The sequence below is a fragment of the Cibotium barometz genome, chromosome 2 (genome assembly GCF_041138505.1).
Source record: "Cibotium barometz isolate CiBa-2024 chromosome 2, ASM4113850v1, whole genome shotgun sequence".
Lineage (NCBI taxonomy): Eukaryota > Viridiplantae > Streptophyta > Polypodiopsida > Cyatheales > Cibotiaceae > Cibotium > Cibotium barometz.
In genome coordinates this window covers 59,350,243-59,372,366 of record NC_141047.1, presented here as the reverse complement: position 1 = coordinate 59,372,366, position 22,124 = coordinate 59,350,243, and positions in this window count along the sequence as shown.

The following is a 22,124-nucleotide window of genomic DNA, read 5'->3' as shown; positions in this document are numbered from 1 at the left end:
GCAATTGATCAAAAATTGGGCAACTACTAGACTTGATGTCTAGAGACAACGCTTTTTTCCTCATCTCATGCAAGGCACAGCCGCTGACCTAGTTTTCTAGAATAGAGTTGCCCAAGAACCTAACTATCTAACGTAGGGCTATCACTTAATCTATTGGAAAGCTACCTGACTAATCGGGTCCACCCATCCGTAGAATGGTGCCGTCAGGGCATTCCATCCTCCCACTTTCCACCCTACTCACGCATCAATTTGTTTTCTAATTAGTTCTACCACACTGTTTGACATAAATAAGCATATTCCTTAATTAGGGCCCTTCTTCACAAGGTTCGTTATAACAGCCTTCTTACACAATACAATCATACCAAAGACAAGATGCAATTATATAAAAAGTTTATACATGAATCCATTTCCATACAAGCCAATCCGGCTCTCTTATTCTTATTCTGCCGCCGATGATCTAGAATTCGGCCTTCCAGCCTCTACATGCTGGGCATAACCCTACGGGACCATACACCTCATCTTCGGCTGCTGGCGAGGACTCAAACCGGCCTATCGCCCTCTCAGGCTCCATCGCTCGATCCTCCCGCCCCTCAGAGGGATGTCTGCGCACTAGGGTGGGCTTATTTACCGCACTAGCCTGGGCCCTCAGAACTAGGCAGCCTCATAATCTCTCGCCTCAATCGGCGATCCTTATTCTTCCAAAGGTATGAGGGATACCTTGGACCATTACCGGGCTTTGCTAACGACGCCGCCCGGCTACACAAGCACGGAACGGAGTTAGCGTTGAAGCCAAAAAAAATCTTGAATTCCAAAGATAACAACTTCAATGCAATTTTCTAAGTATAGCATTCACAATTCATGAGGATAGCAATTTCAACGCAATTTATCGAAAACAACATCACATCATTCGTAATTTCATATAATTTTTATGTCCTCATTTTAAAAGAAAAAGACACCATTCATTAATACTAATTTTAAGGAAAAATCTCTTCTTTTGAAAATTAACCAAGCTAACCTGGCCACCGTTCCCTTGAGGGGCTTGAAAAGGGTGGACTGGAGCCGCGTTGGGCGCATCTCCCTCCATCTCGTTGTTACGTGCGCCTCTTGAGGCAATATTTTGCCATCTCCGGGATGAGGCCATCTTAGGCGTCGCCTTGTAGAGCTCGCTGCTGCGATCGAAATGCTTCAGTCGGATCTGAATTCCGAGCTCGTTTGCTCACTGTATGAGCAAAAGAATATGGCGCACGAACCCTCGCTTGAGCCAAAAATCCCTTACTAAAGTCTACGCAAATGGGGGGGGGGGGGAATTGTTGAGATGTCCTTAAGGCCAAAGGCAAAAACTTGGAGAGGGCTGGGAGGGGTTGCTGCAAGCCTCTCTGTAAGTCTATCCACACGGGGGGGGGGGGGGGGGGGGGAGAAGAGTTAAGGACACTGGTCCATGACAAGAGGAGGACGGAGGAAAATTGGCTTATCTGAAAAGAGCCAAATGAGGGGGTGTGAGAGGGGTGGCTGCAAGGGCGGCTGTACTTGCAGTTAGTACGCTACGGTGGTACGGACGGCGGCACAACAGGGCATGCGCTACACAGAAGTGCGTGCCGACTGAGGAGCACCCCGGGGGTTTATATAGCTGAGGGGTGAGGGTACGGGCGCTGCGCAAAGCAGGGACGAAAGGACGGTGTACCTTCAAAGGCTATGGATCAGTGGCCTGCATGGGTCTACCGGAAAGGTACGGTGTCGGTTGTCTGGGAAAGGAGTGGTACGCATGTACCTTATCCGGTCTGGGTGTCCGCCCAAGGGTACGCGTGGACCAAACAGTGGGCGGCCGTCCTTTGGTCCTTGGGCGGCCATTGTACGGGCGCCCTAGTAAGTGTGTACGGACCAAATTTTGGGGCGGGATACCCAAATTTGGGACGCCCGTCTCGATTTGCATGCCGGACCGCCCCGGGGGACGAAAATTTTTTTTGTCCGGGAGGTTCTCCTGGTCGCAGGGGTTCAGACCGTTCGTCAATCGGACGTGTGGTCGTGCATTTATTAAGGTTTAAAGGTCGCCGTTTTCTAACTAAAATGATTGAAATTAGCGTATAGGCTTGATCCGGTGTCCGTTTTGGATGCTGTAAAATCCTATATTAGGGTAAAATCGCGCGCAGATTCCAAATTTGGGCTCAGAATTTGAAGATTCTAAGTGAAAATGACTCAAATAATAAAATTATTGATATTTATACCATAAAAACTCATAATTACATGGACATTTCTTTATTAGTGAAGATGGGTACGTTACACGCAACCATACATTAGTGGAGTACTTCACCAAATGGCAAGGGCTACCTAAGGAAGAATCTTCTTGTTGGCAACCTGTCTCTACATTGGAAGGATTTGAAGGGTTGTTGGATGCATTTTGGAAGTCGAATGAGATTCATAAACAATGAATTAGCTTGCTAAAAATTACTGTAAATTCACTATGGACATCCCTATACCTTTGGGAATTGGATGCACAATGATTTAACTTGCTGAAAATTAGTGTAAATTCACTGTGGACATCCCTATACCTTTGGGAATTGGATGCACAATGAATGGAAGCTATTCAAGGTTATTTTACTGTTATGGGGAAGAAGTTATGGCATGTTTTGAAGGCTTATTGAGCAGTTTACAACCATATACATGTGATTTTGATATCCCATACATAGTGAAAGCATAAGCCTCAAGATTTACATGAGTCCATTGACATATATCCCATTCATGGGAATTGTAATTGTACATATCAATGGTTTTGAGGACGAAACCTTTTGGGTGGGGATGGTTTGTTAACAAAGTGGAATGGTCTCATATGAATAATGGTCCCAAGGCCAATTGACCATGCCCATGGACAACACTTATGATAGTGTGAAACGGGGTTCATGTATATAGGTCTCATACACCATACTTTTGATACCTTTTTGATAATCAGGCTACACAAGCCTTTGCTTTCTCTTCATGTTCTAATCCTAGGTTAATCTCTAATGTTTACCTTAATCTTCGGCTAATGAGGATCAATCTAGATTGCCACTTTCTTTCACTAATTTATCTTTATCTGCACACAAGTCAACATACATGTGGCACTCTCTATTCCACATGAGTGGCCACAACTCACACACCACAAATATCTAGCACTTCTATCTGAGTGCTTTCCCACATACACACAACACCGCAATTACATCTTTAAACACTGACCTCCTTTGTTAGGTCTCGTATAGGGGAATGCAATGGTATATTTGACCCACTTGATCCACTTGAACTACTAGGAGGAGGAGGAGCACCTTCTAATCCATCTAAACTACCTACCTCCATGACCCACAAAGGAAATATAGACATGTTGGCAGGGGGATAGATCTATAAATTGTAAATCAAGAAGATAATATACCCACAATTAACCATGAATTAACTATCAATAAACCATGAATACAGGATTCACAAGAGGATTAGTTCACATGTGGCCACATGGCACAAAATGAGAGACCATGTGATTGTGCTTGAGAAACCACGATTGTGCTTTAAAATACCATGATCATAGTATATAACCATGATAGTGTTAGAAAAATCATGATTGTATTCATATAATAGGATTAAACCATCACCATGATCTTGGTATATATAATTTAAAAAATATTATTAGAAATTTTCATATGGAAAACTTCTGGATCATTGGATGTGGATTGAACTTTGATGGTTGAAAAGAAAAAATACCATGATCGCTGTCTAATATAACATGACCCTGGTATGTTATACCATAACCGCCGTGATCCAAATCATAGGTTTTAGTTGGCCCACAAACGTTACTGTGATTAATATCTTTTTGGAGATCTACAATGATCATGGGTGCATGGTGTTGAGATATTGAGCTCAACTAGTGCTACAGCAAACATTTATGGCCCGCCTAGGTGATAGCTTCTGCATCTACACCACTGGCATGGTTGGTGAGATTATGGGTGTTATGCGGCCGGGTTGTTGCAAGATCAGGGTGTCCAGTTTTATCCAGTTTCTGCTGGACTGGGACAATGCTTGGAGAGCAAATTTTGGGGGGACAAATGAGATCAAGCAAATAATAGAAAATACTCTTGTCCTTAAATTAACCCAATATAACTTAAATTAATATAAATTAGTCTAATTAATCAAAATTAATCAAAAATATGATGAAATGATAAACAAATGATCTTTCCATACTTAGAGTGATCCAATTTATTTTTCCATAGATGCACCATTACAAGTACACTAGTCCCTATAGGTTTTAGATGATTCACATCAAAAATGTAATTTTACTAATTAGATTATTAATATTTGCAGGCCTTCTGACAGTCTGGAAGAATTTTGAAAAAGAGATCATTAAAAATCCAACCATTGGATTTGTAATTTTTACTAACCACCAAATTCTACTAATGTCTCAGTATCTACCCACTCTTTTGATCTACAAGATTGAGGATTTTAAGTGGTAGCTATTGTGGGTACAAAAAGTGGCGTATATTATAACACTTTAAAGACATTGAAATATTTAAAGAAAATAGACAAATATCTTAAAAATTTCTCGAAAAATGAAGTTAAGCTCCATATTATGTGAAGATCTAAGGTACAAAGTGGGAATCTCATATGAGTTTAGATGTAAAAGATATTAGCATTTTATGGAATCAGTTCAAATTTGGGACAGGGTGTATACATTGACTTTGTACCTAAGAAAATGAGGACTTTTGACTATCTAATGCTTAATCAAATTATGCAACTATATTTCCAACTTTGAATATGATGTTCCAACAAAAGAACTTGAAACGAAATTCCTTCATTTACTAGGAGAGATTAGCCACTAAATGTAAACAAATGCCTGTTTTTTTACTGTTTACAGGGTGCTTGAGTGGACAAAACTGGGCACCCTGATCTTGCAACCACCCGGCCAGTGGGATGAAATTGTGTATAGTGCCAGCTCATTTAGTCAGGTTAACATTATGGACCGATCCTTGTATGTTGTAGTAGTTGAGTACTAACCCATATAGTATGTATTGTTATCTTTATGTTATGTTGGTTGAGTAGAGAAGAAGAAGATAGAAGAAAATTTAGCTATCCATATCTCTCTTGTGTCTTGCTCTCTCTTGTGTGTGTGTATTTGCTTGCTAGGGTTTGAAGCTCTTCTCTCCCCCATATTCTCTTTATGGTATCAGAGTCTGGTTCATGTGAGAGCTAAGGAGGAAAGCAAGAGGCAAGAACAAGCAAGGAAGGAAGCGGTACTACATGGGTAAGAGCATCATCATCTCTTTTCCCTTCTTGGTTTAGGTACAACACCCCCTCAGTAGCTCTAGGAGCTACACATCTCTGATTGAGGAACTGTCTTTGCGGGAGCAGAGCTACAAGGCAAGTATACTGTCCTATTGGACTAAGTTTTTTTGGCTAGATTCGCTTTCTGGGCATGTTACGAGCCCCGTTTCATCACTGTAGGGTATTTTCGACAACAGTTTTCTTGAAGTTCTGGTAAAGAATTGTTTCTGCTCAAAATCGAATTATTGCGATGTAGCAATGCATTTTGGAAGTGCAGACACGGTTTGCACATGTATTGTTAATACTGGGTGTATGTAAATGTACTCTGGTCACATTTGGTGTTACAAAGGGCTCAGGTTCTATTTGTAGGAGAGGGAGGCTCTAACCAAGACCAACTGATTTCTAGAATTTTGCAAATTCAGTTTGGTTGAATTTGGACCAGATTTGGACCTAGTTTGGTTCCTTTATGATTCTGTTTGGTTCCTTTTTGATTCGGTTTGATTCAAGAGAGAGGAGAGATAAAAATGTCACATTATTTTTGAGTTTAAAACTCATTCAAGCATGTGAAGTAGGCACATCCTTGAAGGGACTCCCCTTTCTTACATATGTGTTAAAATGGAATCATTATACCCAAAATATCTCATTTTTTTAATATTACTCATAGTTTTTTACTAATAAACCTTGTACACAGTCAACTCTTTATCTTATGTGAGCATTTACTCATTTTCGGGTATTTTCTTTTACAAATTGGATTTATCTCCTCCCCACACATGGATTGATCTTATTGGCCCATAGGAACCTTAATTTAAAATTTTGAAAAAATCTTGACCCTCAGGATAATGCCTCTTGAGCAGATTATACCTAATTTCTAATGCACCTTCTGGAAATCTTTTTGAACTTCTGTTTCAGGGAAACTTATATTAATAAGATGAGAAATTTTTCTATCTAAAAATATTCAAAATCTGAATAATCTCTCTCTAGAATATTTTCTCTGTCTAGGCCAAAACAAGCAAAAACAAGATCTTTTATATTTCTGAAGAGGGGATTAACTACAGGGGAAGATACTGGACATCCTGAGAGGCTAGGGAGGAATCTTACAAAGAAGAAGAAGAAGGATAAAAGGAAGAAGAAGGAGAAAGAAACTTCTGAATCGAATTCCAAAGAAGACACCTTAGAATCAGAGTTCAATCAGCGGTTGGATGCCAAAGAGCGCAATCCCCAGAAAAAGAAAGGTAGGAAGAAATAAATGTTCAGGAGGAAGAACTAAAGGCCTCCCTAGCCAAGGTTGCCACCAAAGGGCACGCAAGATCCGGGATTAAACTAGACATCTAGTGTAGAATGTGTAGTAACAATCAAGGTCACATGAATGAGGAGTGCTAGTTAAAGAACACGTAGCAGATATGCAATATTTGTGGAAGGAATAATCACATAATAGAAACATGTTTCTACAATACTCGGAATAGGAATTCGAGGGTGATGAAAAGGCAACAGCACAAGCCTTAGCTGTTAACTAGGTCGCCAACAGAGCCTCAAATCAATATACTTTATAGAAGAAAAGGTGGTAGATTTGGGTCAAGAGGAGCTTGTTTTTGCTGTAATGATTTTTCCATATTTCAGCTCAAATAGCAGGAACTACAAGAGATAAGATTATGCATGCTTGTAGTGTGTGTGTGTGTGTGTAGTCTCCATGTCTCTTAGATATATTTTCTAGAACAAGGGTAATCCTCAAGGCAATGTTCTGTAGCAGATAGTTGGATGCTATCTGATTGAGTCAACTACTACAGAGGCTGATCATTGTCTATGTGTGGTTCTGTAGCAGCTCTGCTAAACCATCATTGTGGAGCAACCCCAAAAGACTCGGGGGATGGCCTAGCAAATGTGCTATCATGAAGAAAATCTTTTATCTTGTCCTGCTCATATTCATCCCTAACGTTTTGCAAAGCAATGGAAATGTACTCCAAGTTGTGCTGCCTAACGTGCCGCCTCTCCTCCATTTTTCTTCTCTCAGCAAGGTGGTTTGCTTCCATGTTTCTCAGTTTACTGCTGTCCAAGTTGTGCTGCCTAACGTGTCGACTCTCCTCCATTTTTCTTCTCTCAGCAAGGTGGTTTGCTTCCATGTTTCTCAGTTTACTGCTGTAATGTAGCCACCTGCTAGCTGATTGGGGGAGAGGGGGGGTGCCCTCTGTTTCATCTGATGCTTCAAGTCGAGGAGTTCTCTATGGATGGACTGGCATTTCCTTTGTTCCTGCATGAGCTTTGTCTATAATTGTTGGCAGTCGGCCACCAACTATTCAGCTTTCAGCAGTTGATTATCCTTGTCCTATATTTTTTGATGTAGTTCAATCAGTTGCTTCCATATAGTGGTTCAGAGATTTGGATGGGGCCTTCCTGTGGCACAGGCTGCTTGTCTGACTGCGTTCTGAGCTCAGCTGCCTCTTTTTGTGCCTGCTATAGCTTGTCTTTCAAATCTTGATTCTCCACTTTGAGCAGATGGAGCTATTGCAGCTTCTTCCCTAGGATTGCTTCTCTGGGGGGCTCCTTCTAGCCAGTGGCCTTCTTCTTTTGTGCATGTGTTCTTGGTGGTGTGGTCTCTTCTCCATGCTGATCCTTCAGCTCAATGTACTGGCCTTCAAGGTATCCAGCTTAGCATAGGTGGTTTGTAGCTCCTCCCCTGTGGCCTCATACTCCTTTCTTAGTTCTTCTGCTACTACAGTCTGATGGGCTGCAGTCTCAATTTTTTGAATTGTGAGTTGCTACTCCAGAATGAGGATTTGCTCCTTCAGCTGATTGGGGGTCATTGAATCCATGGGCACAACTAACCTCAGAATGAGTTGTTTCTCTGGTTCAACTTGCTGCACCGACTTCTTTCCTGCTGCTAGTGCTTGTTTTGTCTTATTCTATTCAGCCTCCTGAAGCTATTGCTTAATTTGCTAGATATCAAATTGTTGCTTTACCAGTTGTTGTTGTTGAGTGTCTGAGCTGCTGCCTAGCTCTGGCACAATGGTTTTCAACATCTCTTTCAATTTCTCAAGTTAAGGTCTGCTTGACCTTCAGCTGTAATTCCATTTTTGCCAATTGCCTTTCTAGGGCTTGTTTGTCACTAAGCTACTGCCTGAAGTTTCCTACTTGGGTCTACAATTCCTATAGCTGCTTATTGCTGATGTTGTGTGTCAGCTGTGATGGTTGTGGTTGTTGTGGTTGTGCTGCTAGTCTGACCCTGCTGTGGTTGTTGTTGGCTAGATCCACCTGGGGTTCAGCCTTGTTGTCCTGATCCATCAACACCATCCTTGTCTTTTGGAGGAATAGGGGGAAGTGGCAGGTGGCAAGTGGGGGGTGGCAGGACCATGTAACTTTTTAGCAACTCAAGGTTGCTTTGCTACCAGTATGCCCTCTGCAAGTCTGCCATTTCTTGCTCCCACTGGTTCATTAGCTCTAGTGGCATTTCTACCACTGCCAAATCCTCTTCCGCTACCTCAAGCTACTGGATCTGCAACTTACCTTTAGCCATCAGCACTTCCTTGCGTCGTGTAGTTTCCGTTGCGGTCTCCATATTCCTGATCGTCTGAATGGCATGGTCAATGATCTTTGTGGCCTTTTCCTTTATTGCTTCAACGGTTGTTTTTGCTTCAGTTAATCTACTGAACTCTACATTTCTGATCCATAATTCATCCACAGTAGCCTCCAGCTCTACTGCCTTGGCTAGTCTGGTTTGGTGACTTTAGCTTCAAGCTATTTTATCATTTGCTCTACAGCTAGAGCTACTGGTCACTAATCTTCTCTTTTTCCCTCAGCTTAGCAATCAAGGCTTGAAGTTTGCTTTCAGTTTCAGCTCCTTTTGCGACTGCATCTGCATTCTCCAGCGTGTCTAGCATGCAATCTGTTATGACAACCAATGAGGACAATACAGTTTGCATGTGCAGACTTTGTTTATGCATCAGCATGTTGAGGTGATCCCCCAAGGTAGCAAAACTTGCCTGACTGGTTGGTCCCTCCACCTCTATTATTCGTTCTGACATAAGGGCTTTGAGAGGGGTCGACGGAGGGGACTTTCCCTTCAACACGGTGGCTGGTTTGATGGGGGAGGCCCCTTGGGCTACCAAGAGCTTACCGATGTTGGAGAGTTTCTGCTTTTCTTGCTGGTTAGGTAGCAGCAGCTGCTCCCTTTGCCTTCTTAGTTTGTAGAGTTGTGGCATAGGCTGAGCAGTCAATTTGTCTCTTGGTGGACTTCGGGCCCAAGGACTTCGGGCCAGCTTCTTTTTCTGTCTGCTACTACTGCTCTTGTCTGGCTTCCAGATGTTGCCTCTTCTTGCTTCTTCCTTTCTTCGTTTAGCCTTCTTGTGTCTTCAGCTTCCATTGCCTTCTTGGTAGTTTCCTCCTCCCTAGCTTTTCGAGCTGTTGCTTCTTCGGCGTCTTTCTTTGTTGCCTCTTATGCAGTCTTTCTTCTTTACTCCTCCTGTGATTTCTGAGTGGTTTCCTTTTCAGGCTATTTTGTTGCTTTTTCGAGCTATGCTCCTCTTTTTTGCAGCCTTTCTTCTTTCCTCCTCATGTGATTTTTGAGTGGTTTCCTTTTCGGACTGTTGCTGCTTTTTTGAGCTATGCTTTGGCAGTGTCCCCAACTGTGCTAAAGTTGTGAGGTGGCCGGCCATCTTGGAATGTCCCTTGACATCACTAGTTTTTATGCTTATTGCTGAAGATTTCGGGCAACCACACCTGCTGCCCAGTTTACGGTAGCCTTCAATAGCTTGTGGTTGGTTTGGCTGATGTTTGTGTTCTTAGTCAATAGGCATATCATATCCAGATAGAACCGTAGCTCCCTTTGCCTAGATGGATCTGCACAGGTGGAGATTGAGTATTCCCTACCGACCTTGTCGAGCTCCTTATCTCAATGTGGGCCTGGTAGGAATCAGCACTCATTATGCCAGTGGTTTGGGAGATGTAGAGCTCTCGCCAGTGGTCTATCTTCTCCTCCAACCATTTTGCATGATGGAGAGGGTCAATCAGTGATGTGCAAGCATCAAATTCAATGGACTTGCTGCTTTCCACCATGGTAGATGTCATATGCGCAACTAAAAGGGGGGGCGAAGAGGTTTGAGTGAGCGCGAAAGCAAAAGTGAGGAAAGATTGAGCGGGGGAGTATGTGATCTCTGTCGCCGGGGGGGGCAAAGAGGTTTGAGCAAGCGCGAAAGCAAAAATGAGGCAAGATTTAGTGGGGGAGTATGCGATCTCTGCCTACTAGGGTGGCGGTTGTGATGTGACACCCGCACCATAATTCTTCTTGGGGGTGGGTGCATCGTGCGAGGTGACTGTTGCGCTTCTTCATGATTGTTCTAAATGTGAGGCATCCTCCCAAGAAGGTCAGCTCTTTAATCTGCTAGGGTCCGATCCATCTAATATTGAGCTTCCCTACTTTGAGTTGAAGAGCAACACTTTGTCGCCGTCCTCAAAAATCTTGTACTTGGTGTTTTTGTCAACCCAATTCTTCCTCCTTCTTTGGGCTACCTTAGCAATCCATGCGCTATAGAGCCTATCTTCCTCCAATAAAGGAGCTGCTATATCTGGTGGTTAACTGATTCTTCAGGGCTAAGCTTTTCCGCTAGAGGGAAATGATGAGGCTAGGCACTACAAACTCCATAGGGACCACAGCTTCTAGCCCATACACCAGTGAGAAAGGTGTGAAACCAGTGCTTACCTTGAAGGCTATCCAGAATGCCCACAGTGTTGAATGAAGTTTTTTATCCCAGTTTGTTCTATTTTGATTGACAATCTTCTTCAGTATCCATTAGAGTACACGATTGGTTGATTCTGCCTAACCATTTGCTTGCGGCGGGTAGTACACAAGGGACTTCTTATGCATAATCATGTGGTGCTAAGTCAGCTACCGTACCACATCATTGATGAAGTGTCGGCCCTGATCGTCGCTGACTAGCTCCATTGGGCATCCAAACCTCGTCATGATGTTTCCATATAAGAACTTGGCTACTGATTGTGCTGAATTGTCCCTTAAAGCTTGGCCTCCACCCATTTTGTGTAATATTCGGTTGTTGCCACCAGGATGTACTTGTTCCCGATCTGCTTGGCAGGGGGTTTGAATGGTCTGACAAAGTCTAACCCCCACTTTTGAAAAGGTTTTAGTGGGAGTATGGGCTGATGAGGCATTTTGTCTATAGCAGTGGGCTGACCCAACCTTTGACACACATCACATTGTTTGGCATGATTCCATGCGTCCTTCATCACTGTCGGCCACCATAGGCCCACCTGCATGACCTTCCTGCCTATTGTGTCTCCAAAATAGTGTTTGCCTGACACTCCTTGATGTGCTTCTATGAGCACAGCCGGTTGTTCATGATCAGGCACACATCTTCTGATTACCTAGTCTATTCCCACTTTGTACGGGCTCCTGCTATCTCCAGGAAGCCCTTGCTCTTGAGGGCAAGCTTCTTCCACTGATCTCTGGTCATGCTAGTTGCAAAGGTGCCTTCTGAAACAAATTGCAACATGTCAAAGTAATAATTCCTTCCGCCGATGTCGACCATCTGTGTATCCTAAACAGGTGTGCATCATCCAGGCTGGGCACTCCTGTTGCGTGTTCTCCTATATCTATCCGGCAGTTGCATTCTAATTGCTTGGTGTGTGCATGATTGTGAAATCAAACTCTTGCAGCAGTAGCATCCACCTAGCCAGCTTTCCAATGAGTTCTGGCTTCTTTACAATAGGGCCTGATGATTAACATGAAATGCAAACTGGTTGCCCAACAAGTAATGTCTAAACTTGCTGATATAGTAAATTAGTCCTAGGGCTTCTCTTTCTGTTGTGCTATAATTCTTCTCTACTTGAGATAGCCTCCTGCTAGCATAGTAGATGGGTCTGTACCACCCCTCCTCTATCTACTGCATTAGCACACTTCCTATTGCAGTGTCGGATGTATCCACAAACATGTGGAAGGCCTCATCCCACTCTGGTGGTTGGATTACTAGAGCACTTGGAAGCATTCTCCTCAGGTCTTGGAATGCCTTTTGGTGCTCTTCAGTCCATCTGTATTATGTCCCCTTCTTGGTGAGAGCATAGAGTGGGTGTGCAATGTCTGCAAGGTAGCAGGGGAAACCTGCTGTGCCATTTGATCTGACCTAAAAATCTATTGAGGTCTTTTAGATTGTGAGGTGGCTATAGCTTCTCGATCATGCTGACCTTGGAGGGATCTACAACAATGCCATCTTTGGATGACACGATGTGTCCTAGCAGGACTCCACTAGTGATTGCAAAAGCACACTTCGCAGGATTCAGTTTCAGCTGTCTGTGAGACTGTCGGCACCTTTCCAAATGTAACAACAAAGTGGTGCAAATGCTCCATCTTTCTGCCAAAAACACTGAAGTCATCAACAAATACATGCACATGAAGTCAGTGAGGTAATCATAAAAGATTTCTTGGACCATGTGTTGAAAGGTTGCAGGTGCATTGTGGAGTCTAAATGTCATCACATTTAAAGCAAAGGTTCCCCATTCTGTGATGAATGCTTATTTTTCCTTGTCCTCTGGTGCCATTATGACTTGGTTATACCCACTGAAGCCATCTAAGAAGGAATCCATTTCATGTCCGACCATTACATCTAACATTGAGTCTATGAAGGGTAGCGAAAATGGGTCTTGTATAGTTGCAGCATTTAGTTTCCTGTAATCTACACAAACTCTTAGCTTCCCATTTTTCTTGGGCACAATTACAATCGGACTTAGCCAGGGAGCCTTCTCAATTAGATATATGAATCCTACTGCCAATATCTTATCTATCTCTTCCTTTACCTACTTGGCATAGTTGGGGTTCATTCTATACCTCTACTGTCTAATCGGAATGGCATCCTCCCTCAGGTTTATCTTGTGCTGATAGAAGCTTGGATCTATGCCTGGCATATCTGTGTAGCTCCATGCAAAGACATCCTTGTATCTGCATAAAAACTCCTAGAGCTCGGTCTTCATCTATCCTTCCAACTTAGCATGACCTTGATAATTTTGGGTTGATCATCATCATTACCCAGGTTGAGCTCTGTTAGCTCATCTTCCTGCACTCTAATGCATTTTTGTTGTTCCCTATCCTTACATCTTAAGGCTTCCATCCATTCCTTCAACCATGTTTCTGATTGCTGATCCTCCTCATGTGTTTGTTCACTAACCTCTTATTGAGTTTTTGCTATTCGGGTTGTTTCCTCCTTGTGGGGTCCATAGCCTTATCTGGCTTTTGTACTGTTGTCTGCACATTGAATGTATCTAATGTATATTTTACCATTATTCCCTCCACATCCAACTGAAATAATGAAATCAACTCTGGATTTTCTCTGATTATTCTTTCCTCTTTATCCTCTTCTATTCCGTCCAGTAGGTTTAACCCTTCTGCATGCAATGGTCTGACTATCGGATCTATGTCCACCTTAGCTAGTGTGCTGACTCTTATCTTCTTCTTTCCCCTCCTGATGGTAATGCTTTATTTCAGCCAGTCATGTTTGATTTTTCCATGTCTTATCCGTGGTCTACCCAACAACATGGGATACGATTGCGAGTTGCCCTCCATTTAGAGTACCAAGTACACAATGGGGAAGTTGCCCTCCATTTAGAGTACCAAGTACACAATGGGGAAGTTACATCTAGCTACAGTGATTTGTTCTCCTCGGACAAGTCCGAGCAGCCTCACTTTGCTCTGATTCGCCATGCACACCAAGAATGTAGTTGGGTGGAACTTGGTGATTCCTAATTCCCTGGCTGTTGATTCTGGAAGTATATTCACTCCTGACCCACCATCTATAATGGCTCCTCTGATTTCTTTTCCCCTCAGATGTACTTTCATTTGGGGCACCACATTATCTACTTCTGGAACATCCTCTATCTCCATTGCATGACATTTTGCTTCTTTTGCTGATTCAGCTTCACTTTGTGTGAGTGATCATAGTCTTCAGTTCGTCCCTTGGGATTCAGTAGCTTCTTGATGAGCTACTTCCTGTAGTTAGGCACTAGTGACAGCTGATCGAGGGTTATGTCTAGTTTCATGAGGGGCATCTGAAAGAAGAATCCAAGATGCCGCCAACATGTGCCATCTCTGTTGCTCGTCAGACTTTCACACATCCACCTCGTCCCTCTTACCTTTTTGTTTGCTTTTCTTGTTGCCATTGGGTTCCTCCTCAGCATTTGACTCATTATCTGATTCCTATATATCCACCTCACTACTTGAGTCATTGTCTGATGAATTATTCTTTTTCTTCTTGGACTTCTTCTCTGAGCCCATGTTTCTATCTGCCCTCGTGGATACCTTGACTAGTCCATCAAACCCTTGTAATGCAATGTGTGTTGTAGCCACGGTTGGTTTGATTTTCTTGTTTAGGCCATGCAGAAACCAATCTACCAGAACAACCTCAGATGGCCTATCTGCCTGGGTCATCTTGCACATAGTGTGCAAAACTTTGCTGCATAATCATCCACACCGGCGTAGGGACTTGTGCCTCAGGCTCCTGAGCTTCTCTTGCAGCTCAGAAGGTGTTTTGACAGTTTGGAACCTCCTGAGGAATGCTTCTTTCAGTTCTTGGAATGTGGTAAAATTGTTGTGTGCATACTGAGACAGCCATTTTGTTGGAATGTCCTTGAATCTAGCTTGGAACTTACCCCTCTTCCTTTCATCAGCTACATTCCCCCAAGGATGATTAACCCTCCACACTACTTCAAACTTTGTGACATGCATGTTAGGGTCCTCAGACTTCTTGCCCTTATATGTCGGGTACTTGTGGTCGCCTCCCTGTGCATTGGATGCAGAGGTTGCACGTTGCCTAGCCCAAGAGAAACAGGCTCCTGGGCAGCTGTTGCTATAGGTTGTTGATTAGGAGTCACCTTGCAAGGGTCTGTGCAAGCGCTTCTTCTTGTCAGCCCAAAGCTTGCGCCAAAATGCCACACTGAAGGGGAGAATAGAGAGCCTCCTATGTTTCTCTGAGAGCTTCCACTTCCTCAATAGGATCGCCAAAGTGTCGGTGGTCAATCCGACTGGAAAGATGAAATTAGCCTGGTTGAAGACCCGTCAATGCTTGGTGCTGCCCACGGGTTCTCGACCTAAGCCTCACACTATTGATCTACATAGAAGATGCTGCGCACAACACTCTCTTGCTCTCTCTCTCTCTCTCTCTCTCTCTCTCTCTCACTCACTCACTCACTCTCTCTCTCTCTCTCTCTCTCTCTCTCTCTCTCTCTCACTCACTCACTCTCTCACTTTCTCACTCTGACAGCATAAGTGATGCACAGAGAGAGACAATGTCTTATTCAGATACAAAAAGATACGCAGTTGCCTCAGATGTTTCCTCTTGCTTCTACTCTCCTCAATCTACGGTTATTAGATACCTAACAGCTATATTTTCGGCTGTTACAAGATTGTATTACAAGACTGTATAGTTACAACAACTCATATGATTACATGGTAGGTTGAGCATTCCGTTGGACGTGTTCTGTGCCTTCATGGCCGTTCATCCGACGGCTATTGACGTATGTCCCACAAATCGTTCAATGTGGTAGATGGACGGCCAACAATCAATCCTCACTTCCCTTTTGCATTGACAATGTCTTAGAGCTTATTTGAAGGCATGAATCTCATTGCTTTTTGCAACGTGGCATTCACATGTAACCTCAAGTGCTTGCACAAGTGTTTTTTACAGAAATTTTGGTAGCACCTCCTTTGTATTGGCAATCAAATCTCGACATCAACCAACATAATCACTTGCAAAATGGAATTCCCTTCTTGCCAAAATCCTTGCTCAATAGGATGCATCCATAATAAGCAGTCGAAAGTCGATGAAGAGTGTTGAAGCTTGCCGATCTCCCACCTAGGTCGAAACTAGGCATGAGTTGGGGCCATTTCTTCACCACCAACACCTAATCCTCCACCTTACCGCTTTTCCAAGGCACTCACGGTGGCAAAGTGGATTCAAGACATGTGCTCCCCCTGACTTCTCTTCCAATTGCCGAGGTACCCTCACACATCACTTGATTACTAAGAATTGAATTGTGAGTACAAGTGTGTGTGAGTTGTGAAACATGAACTTCAAGGTATATGTGAATCCTCTTACAATCGGCACTTATAGTTGCATGCCATGATTATCCACATACGAAGCTGATTTTGTAGAAGAGGTTATTCAGGAATATACTTAAGCTTCTTGATGTCTTCAATCCATCATAGCTTCATGTGGAAACAACACAGTGCCAATCGCACCAAGAAACCCCAAAAGAGAAGGGTAATTTGAATTCAATGATCCCCTTGTGGGTATATGCAATTCCTTGATGAAATAAATGCATCACATGATCAATGAAGTCCATGAGCTTGTATCCATGCATGCATATTTAAGAAAAACCCAAAAAATCCCCAATTCTAGGGCCCTTTCTCTAAAACCACGTTTCTTCAATAAACCCTAATCCTCGATTAATTATGATGCAAGAGTGATATAGGAGGATAGAGGAAGGATTAATGAAGACAATGGATGTCCTGGATCTCATGAAACATATGCATAAACCCTAATTTTTCAAGAAATTTCAGAATTGCAGAAATAGGTGATTGCACTTGAAATCCTTCACCAATGCACAAATTGTTCACTCATGTGCATATAGCCAAGCATGAATAAGAGAACTATGAGGAAAATTTTGGTTTACAAACCCTAATTCTCCTACAGTATTCAAGAAGTGAAGAAATTCCAAATATCCATGAAATCCCTTACTAATGCATGTAGCCAAGCATGAATGGAAGTATCATTGAAGAAATTTCTGTAAATTTTGAGAGAGAAAATCTAATTTCTCTATTAATCCCACACATGCAAAAATTGGAAGGAACAAGAGGCATTGCTTGAAATGAAGCTTGGCTTACACATGTAGAAGTCTTGCTATAGCAACTCTTAATGATGATTAAGATAAGATTAAAGAAATCCGTGAGTGAATGCAACAGTTCAGCACAGATTTAAACCCTATTTCTCTCAAGATCAAGCAAGAAGGAAATAGAAGATTAAAACATTTTAGATTAAGGAAGTTAATTAATATTATCACTAATCTTTCCGCCAATTTTGGTCTCCTCTTTCAAATTTTGGAGTGGCCACCTCTCAGAATTTGGTCCTCAGCCAACCCATGACCCCAAAACTTTGAAAATTTACTCAAGAGAAATCAATTTCACTCAATCCAGATTACCATTACCCACTTCGTGAATAATCAAGAAATGCAAGAATTCCAAGAAAATCCAAGAAAATCAAGAAAGTTCAAGAAAAGCAAGAAAATGCAAGAAAATTTCAGAAAATCAAATCAAAGACATGGCTCTGATACCAATGAAAGAAAGTGGCAATCTAGATTGATCCTCATTAACCTAAGATTAAGGTAAACATGAGAGATTAACCTAGGATTAGAACATGAAAGAGAAAGCAAAGGCTTGTGTAGCTTAATTATTAAAAAGGTATCAAAAGAATGGTGTATGAGACCTATATACATGACCCCCATTTCACACTATCATAAATGTTGTCCATGGGCATGGTCAATTGTCCTTGGGCCCATTATTCATATGATACCATTCCACTTTGCTACAATTAGCCTCACCCTCTCATTGTAACATTATGCATATGCAATAGAGATCTAGTGTTGAGTGTGCAATCTCTCTCTCTCTCTCTAATCATGGAGCTTTTAGTGTGGTATAACTCACCTTAATCTTATGCTTAATCTTGTGTCTATCACCATCGTGATCAATCCCATGTTAGGATTGTTAACATGGTATTACAGCTTGGGTGGGCTCTTGGTCATGGTGAATATCGATGTATAGTTTTCTTATTTATGAGGTTATTTGACTAAGCATTATTTTCAATTTATTATGAAAAACAATTAGCACACTCATTGTCATTAGTATTGCATTTGAAGACAGATTATGTTGGTGATTGGGGAGAATCTTGAAGCTGGCATCAAAGATAAAATGGATATTTCGGCAAGTATGAAGGCGTGGAGCCTTCGGTGTCAACAAGGAAGCTACCAAAGAGACAAAGGTGTCTCAAGAAGGTTGGTTTTGTGAGTTTTTCCTCATGAAATTTTGAAAAGGGTTGCTAATTAATGGGATGAGTGTATCCCATGGCTCTTGCACTTGGGCAAAGAGCATGAGAAAGTGCAAGATTGTCCAAGAAAGGGGAAAGCAGTGTGGGAAAGGAATGAATCCCATGTTTGAGCACACCAAAAAGGGGTAGTGTTGGTTAGTTGGCTCAACAAAGAGGAGCAATTTGTGTGGAAGCTATTGAAAGCTTTCATTTTTCTGGATTATGCACCTATGGTTTTGTTTGAGAGAACATGTGAAGAAACACCCTTGGAATCTGTTGCATGTCAAGAGGAGGAACATTCAAGTTTGAGAGTGCTTCAATGGGAAGCACTATGTTTCTGCAAAATGTTGGTTGTTGGTTTTTTGTTGCTCATAAAGGGGTGAGCTTATGGTGAATGCTATATGGAAGGAAGCACAAAGGTGATTCACAAATGCAGAACCGTGGATAGCATGCAAAGAAGAAGCATGTTGGTTTTAGAGCTTATGTTTGCAGCTCACGATTACCATGTTGATGGTTGTGTGAGTTCAATTGAGGACTCAAAGTGGCCATAATGATGCCTAGGAAACCTCAAGAAGGATTTTTATTATTAAGGCAAGCTGACATTAGCTCAATTGCTAGCTATTGAAGAGAATTGAATCAACTACCATCTACAATAGAAGAAGGCCTTGAGAGCTGAAGGATGTCAAAGAAGAAGCTTTAAGCTTTGACAAGAGGATTGCTGCAACTTAATTTTAGCAACGATTAGCAAAAGATTGATCGCACAGAGGTGCTCTGTAATCGGAAACCAGAGAGAGAACTGAAGCAACAACAGCTATTGTTTGTAGAAATAGTAACATGGACAGCTATAGAAGAAAAGGTTGGGTTGACTACAACAGGTGTACACAGCATGGGTGTACAGAAGTTGGCGTCAATAGTAGCTTCGCCAATAGAATGGACTTGGAGATCTGTGCTAGCAGCATGGACTGCAGAAGAAGACTGTGATGACAGTATAACTAATGTAGCGGACAAGAGAGCTAGAGCAGTCGTAGAAGATGGCGCGGAGAAAAAAAACCCGGTCTCCATCGAGCTCTTGCGCAAAGCACAACAAAGCCCTTTGTGAACTCTAAGTAGCACATTGCGACTATGGTGAATATACGCAATACTAGATTTAAGGGAGAAGATGAAGTCAGAACCTGAAATATGACCCCATTGCACCTGTTTGCAGGCACCAGCTTCCCTCCAGTCTAATGCATGACTGCCAAAGTAAAGAAATTAAATTTCTTTTTTGTTTGGTTCTTTAAACCCTTAAATGATTTAAGGGTACATTCACACACACCAAGTATCCTGCTTGTATCACCCAAAAAATAGTGGAAAAATATTGGCTATGGTTTATTTATCACTTGGGTTTGCTTTGCCTGGCTTCATCCAAAAGGAATTGTATTTGTTTCACTCATATAAAGGAGAGAAACCATGGCTGAGCATGTGTGCTCAAAACGAGATGTGTAATCACTCATTGGTATATGAAGGTTTCCCTACCCGAGCTTAACGAGAATCTCAAAATGGTTTTCATGATGTGTGCATGAGCGATGCATGTGCGAGGTGCATGTGCATCGGTTGGTTCCCACCCGAACTTCTATGTTCAAATCAGACTCAATGGTTCCGCTAGAGCAAGTGGGCTCAAAATGGATTTGGTTTCTAAGATGGTAGACACATGCACTCACATTCGTTGGCTAACACCTAATGTATCATTGACAGGGGAGTGTTGAGAGATAGCGATTGTGGTTGTGTAATGCTACATTGATATGGGTGATGGGTGAGTTGTGGAATACCTCGATTAAGAGGGGGTGATGAGAGATATAATCGTGGTGTTGTGTGTATGTGGGAAAGCACCCTAGAAGTGCTAGATATTTGTGGTGTGTGGGTTGTGGCCACTCATGTGGAATAGAGAGTGCCACATGTTACATGTATGTTGACTTGTGTGAGGCTAGAGATAAAGTAGCCTCATCCTCTCATTGTAACATTATGCATATGCAATAGGGATCTAGTGTTGAGTGTGCAATCTCTCTCTCTCTCTCTCTCTCTCTCTCTCTCTCTCTGTGTGTGTGTAGTCGTGGAGTTTTTAGTGTGGTATAACCCACCTTAATCTTATGCTTAATCTTGTGTCTATCACCATGATCAATCCCATGTTAGGATTGTTAAGAGTCGGCAAGACTCGTATGACTAGTGTGGACTCAGCCACCACCTTACATTTAGTCTCTTACCTTGAGAGGATTCTGGACTCTCTTCATAGCATGAGCTCTATCACAAAGATGGGCCAATGGCTGTAGGAGCATCGATCACACATCAGTACTATGGGTGGATGTAATGAAGTAGATTTATTATGCGCATGCACATGGAGGATGGGGCTTAGGCACTTGGGACTTAGGGTCATTCACATGTGTACTTTTGGGGGCCTTGGGCTATATCAGGCATAGGTCTCATGAAAATTGTACCCTTTTAATTATAGTCTACTCTATAGACATCTTGTGTTCTTGGAGCTTATGCCCAAGCTTTCATAGTTGATTCATGGCAGTCTTTCCATGTTTAGATGCTACTCCCTAGGATGAGTGTGGGACATGTGTGTACTCCATGCTAATGAGAGTAACCCTAGGACATCATGTAAGTATCCAAAAGAAGACTTGTCCCATGTGAACAATGTTGAACGCTCTGTATCAAGATAGCCAAGAAAAGAAGAAACAAAGTCACCGTTTGTGGACCATCTAGCACAAACCTCCCTCTCATCAAACAAATGCCACTAGTGACTAGGCATCAAACCCACAAGATCAAACATCCAATTGTGGCATGAATATGCCACCACTACATAGCAAGAGTTCAATGCATGAAGATGTAGTGACAAACACGAACATGACGTCTAACGCTAGTTGACATGTTGTGTGAGGTCGAGGCTTGCCACATCTTGAGAGCTGGGAGCCATGATGTTGCTTCTCAATGAAGAGGAAGAGGAAGCCATAGTTGTTGTGGATACCAAATATCAGTTATAGTGATGAAACTTTGTAGGCATGTGAGGTTAGGCCCACCCCACATGCCTAAAAAGTTTCATCGCCATTGGACATGATGTTTGGATATGATGGCATGTGGAAGAGTAAGATTTTTCCTAGCTTCTTGAGCACTAAAGAGATTGCAAATTTGGGCACTCAGCCCCACCTGACCAACTAAATGTCACGTGATGGGCGATGAAAATTTGTAACCATGTGAGGCTAGGCCCACCCCTTATGCCTACAATGTTTCATCACCCCATCGAATGCATTTCTGTGGTGCAAAGAGGGGGAGAGAGAGAAAGATAGAGACAAAAGGGCTTAATTGGAACATTGGAAATAAATTATAAATACATAAATGTCTTAAACCTAAGCATGTGCATAAGTACAAAGAACCATCTTAATATATCATGATCAACAAAGTACAAAGCAAAAAGTATATAGTGAACCATCTCAATATATCATGATCAACAAAGTACAAACCATAAAGCACTAAGATACATCTAAATTAAGGTATAAGTGCTAACCTGGCTACTTTGGGTTTAGTCACACTAGACGATACATCTTGATAAAAAATAATAAGTGGTGCTAACCAAGTTACTGTGGGTTTAGTCACTATCATCTGGCCCAAAGGTTGTGAGACAATGTAAACACCTCCTCATCTTGGAACCTCATAGCTACTTGTCAAGTCTTCTCCTTGACTTTGCTTCCCTATCCCACGTATGGCATGGGGACGTAGGGACCATATCTATGGCCCTACATGCCTCAT